This window comes from Formica exsecta, unplaced genomic scaffold (genome assembly GCF_003651465.1).
Source record: "Formica exsecta isolate Colony F162 unplaced genomic scaffold, ASM365146v1 scaffold2, whole genome shotgun sequence".
Classification (NCBI taxonomy): Eukaryota; Metazoa; Arthropoda; class Insecta; order Hymenoptera; family Formicidae; genus Formica; species Formica exsecta.
Window position 1 is genome coordinate 2,941,620 of NW_021849297.1, and position 4,667 is coordinate 2,946,286.

Sequence of the window (4,667 nt, forward strand, 5' to 3'; positions counted from 1 at the left end):
GCATTCGTGCGATTTCTCGCAACTCTTGCGGTGGATTAAGATCACGATGTTAAAAGTGAGAGATCAAACACATCGCTATTTTCTTCTACTATATACTTTGAGATAAATAAATCTTTCCGTCGATTTAAATAAAAATCTGAATTTTTTGAAATAGAAATATCTTGATTCGTGCACGATACGATGATAATGTTTGCATTACTATGGAGAATAAAATTTTTTAGTTCTAATCTTGGAAAATTCTGTTTCGCGAAACGCCTCTGCAGATTTGCACGAAGATCCATAAAAGACAATGTATTCAGTTAAGAGAATTGCAGACTGTCAGCGGCAAATAGTCGCCGCGTATATACATAATTCATCGATCGACATCCCCGGACGAATCACAGCGGGCGAGAATCTCTCGCCAAGATTACAATGGAATGCAAAAATGATTGCGTGGGCTTACCTAGCCGTGACACGGTTGCGTAATAACGAGAGACGATAATCGGCCGACGATCGCGAAAAGGAGTTAATACGTACGTCGGGAACTGACTCGTTAGCCGAGAGGAGCATGAGGTTCTTTGTACACGCCGTTTAAACCTTTTAACCTCTTAATTAATCGAGTGACGAGATCTTTGATCTCTCCCCATTTAAAGTCTGTAGATCATCTAGATTATTCACGCTGGAGATATTGTCGGTTCAAATTTCTCTTCTTTTTGGCAAAAATAAAGAAATATAAATGTTAAAAAATCATATTTTAATGAAAAATATAAAAACATACAAGCAAATAATAAACATCGTAATGAACTATGCTAAACTTGCAGCGCAAAATAATAAATACAAAAAATTACGATATTACAAAAATAATAAACTTTTATCTTCTTTTATATTGTAATCTTTAAATACGCTATTTTTTCTAAAGTAAAAGATAATTATAATAATAAATATTACATAAAAAAGAGATATGAGATGCTGGAAATAAATTTTTCCAGCATTAATTAACATGTAAATTTAAAATGTATTTTAGCTAATGGAAACTCGTTTCATTAATTGATATAAGCTATATATGATCAATGTTGGCCTCGAGAAAAATTCTTTGTAAAATTGTCACGAGTATTCTCATGTTGATTATAGGACGAGTGTAGAATAACCAATATTATAAATAGAAAATAAACCAAGCAATTTTGCTTACCAAATATACCGTAATAACAGAAAATTTATCAAATGTCTATTTAAAATGAAAACTAATTTCCTGTACTATATTTTTTGCGACATTTATTCTGAAACCAAAATATTTATAATTAAGATAAAATGAGAAAATTACTTATTTATACGTGTTAAATTGTTTCAGTTTAATCAAGTGTTTTATCATCATGTTGGAAACATTTACTGAGATGTGCATTTAGCATCTAAAAAAATTAATGAACTTCAATTTTTTCCCGTCGTATAATAAATAATTTGCTTGAATATTCTCTGCTAAAAATGTTATAGATTATTATTCTGAAATTTTTATATATATCTTTTTAATTGAATTTTTCTTTTTTTTCTCTTGAAAAAAGATATCTAATGCTTAAATTAGGTTTAAATAACTACATATCCAATTATTATTAAAAAAGAAGGATCATTTCAATTCTCAATACGAAGGGAGACGCTCGCGCGGAAATCAGCTTTCAGATTGTTCAATCAGAGTAATCGCGGGTGTTTTGTCACTTACTTCATTCATCCGAGAGGATATACCTCTCGCGTAGAGGCCGGAAGACACGGTCGTTTCCTGCGGTAGCGCCTCGTAATAAAACGTCTCATACCACACACGAGAATAATCTTATCGAGAATCGCGCGCACCGCGTAGTACATACGTGTGTATGCGTACGTGATTAAGTGCCGTCGTTGGGTAACATTATCCGGCGATATGTAGGTGAGCGCCAATCCTTTAGGGAGATTAATGGCCCTATATTATCTGGTCGATATAGCGTCACGGTCAGATCGAGGTTTTTTTAAACGCGCAAGGAATTTTCGCCTCGGACTCGATGCTCCGCCGCCGTTCGTTTATCATTTCGATGAGTACTTGTCACGTGGTATTTCCGATCGCGTATCGCTCGTAATTCAGATCACTTCTGCCGCCGTTTATATCGTATTATTAGTAGCTATTATACAACGCACGTCTCGTATCGCGGCTCGATTTTAATGTCACGCGCGCGTGTGTTGTAATTACGCACAAACCTATTACTTGTGAATTAAATCAAGTTCGAGATTCTGACGTCTCGCACTTTTCTCTATTGGCTAAAAATAGACAATGAGCACACTTTGACATCGTTTATTATCAGCTGCAATGCAGAAATAAATTTTTTATTCGAGTTTTTCTCCTTTTTAACACGCAATTTTCATAGAAAACTTTTTGCTGAAATAATGTCACATTATTTGTTCGAATCGTTTTCCACGAGACTTTGAAGTTCGCTGAGATTCATAAACCATCAAAATCATCTCGTTGAATGATCCTTAGGTAATCGAGAACCGCGAACCATCTTTCACGTATTCCTCCTCTTTCAGATATCGTTTCCCCCCAAAAAAATGATATATCGATTTTGTCCGCACGTTGCTATCATTTCTTTCTTCTAGACAAAGTATACCGGTATTTTCCAGCGCGGGTGACTTCTGAAAACATTCAGCCTTCTTTCACAATCCTCTCGCCTTTTCCTTTCTTCTACACCGATGGGCTATTCACGTCTTTCACAGAGTTGCCTTCGGGGTGGATAACCTGAACGCAACTATGTAAAGCCTATGAGCACTCAAGAGTCTTCCGAAGGGCTCGCTATTTCTGCTCACGTAAAAGGAGACATATCTTCATCATATATTTTCATACATAAAAATCTAAGAATATTTCTAACTTTGATAATATCTACATGAAAAATCTAGTTTAAATAAGTCAACAAAGTTTTTCTTACAAAAATGTATTAAGAGTTTCAGAATCTCTCTCATAAGGATATTATGTTAGAAAATTATTTTAATTGGTAATTTTTATAATAATAATAATTCGAAATAATTATTAAAAAATTATTAATGATTATTACTAACTTATTAATATTATTATTTATAATTATTATAATTGTTATACAATAATATATATATATATATATATATATAATAGAAAAATGATATATTTTTATATAATATACATTGTAATGTTAAAATAAATTATATGTTATATTGCATTATGATGCAAGTTAAATGTATTTGCTATAATCCGATACTTTCTACAATCTTTCTATAGATATTCTGATTCCTGACAGAGATGTCTCTTACGGCGGCTCCAAGAAATACTTCGCAACCTTTTTGCTCGTCTTAACATTCTCCGCGTGGGTCTTTTCGCCCTGGACCGCACATGCGGCCTCTGGAGCCCAGATCCTTTTGTGTTCTCGCCGTCCCTTCTTTGTCTCTCTCTCTCTCTATTTCTCTCTTTATATATATATATATATCTTTCTCTTCCTGTTCCCTCTTTATCCTACTGATATTTTTTCTCTTATCCTCGACACACGAGATCTGCCAAAAGAGACTTCGCTTCTTTTTAACAAACACAAACCATGCGAACAAATAAATGTCATGAGCCGCTCGAGACACGTTACCACTGCAAAGCTAAATACCGCTTTGCTCTTTTTTCACGCTGCTAATTTACGTCCGCTCGTTATTACCACGTGCGAAAGTGGACCTTAGTGCCTTCGGCATGCTTTTTGTCCATATTACATCTTTTCTAAAAGTACAAAGTAAATTTTTTTTATGTTACTACGTTGTGACAAAACTAGTAAATTATTTTAATTATTCGCCACATAATGAGAAAGAAGAGTAACTATCCATAATATACATTAAATAATATAATTTATAAATAGATATGTGTTCTCTAAATGCATATATGTAGGTTTTATTAAATTCCAATCAAAAATCTAATTCTTTATTCTTTATCTTTTAAATAAACTTAGATTCAGTGAAATAAATAAACAATCCGTATACGCAAGATTTTTTAATTAATATAAGAAGTCATTATCGTTACCTTGCGAAAAGATTGAGCATAAAACTAAAAGCAAGGCACTAAAATGCAAGAACAAGAAATGACGATTTAATTCCTCGCATCGGAAGAATGCTCCACTGTCTTTGATCTCGGTTTGAAGCCGGATACGCTCGTTGCGAGACACTCCTTTTCTCCATCGTTCTCTTATTTCAAAACTAACGAACGATCAGCAACAAGTGCATTCACACGCAGATAACAAATACTAATAAGTGGCAAAAGCGTCGGATTTATATTGTGAGACTCATTCATGAAACTGATAATAGCGAAGCATTACATAAATCGTTCAATGCGAGTGATATGCTTTTTATCACACAATACAAATATGCAAACTTTCATTTACGGGCACGTGTGTTTGTTGCAAGTGCACATGGGAGTGACGTTTATCCAACTTTCTCTGTTGAGGGATTTAACTGATTAATACAAAATTTTTAATTTAAGCTTCGCTGCATTATACTAAAAACTATCAGGTCTCCATGTTTTAACAAGATATGCGATATTGCAATGAACAGAGGAAAATGGGATATATGACCGGTAAAATGAAAATCAAAAAGATAGAAAAAGAGAGTGTGAGAGAGAAAAGTTGGATATAAAATTATTTCCATAATTAAAACAGCAAAAAATATATATATAT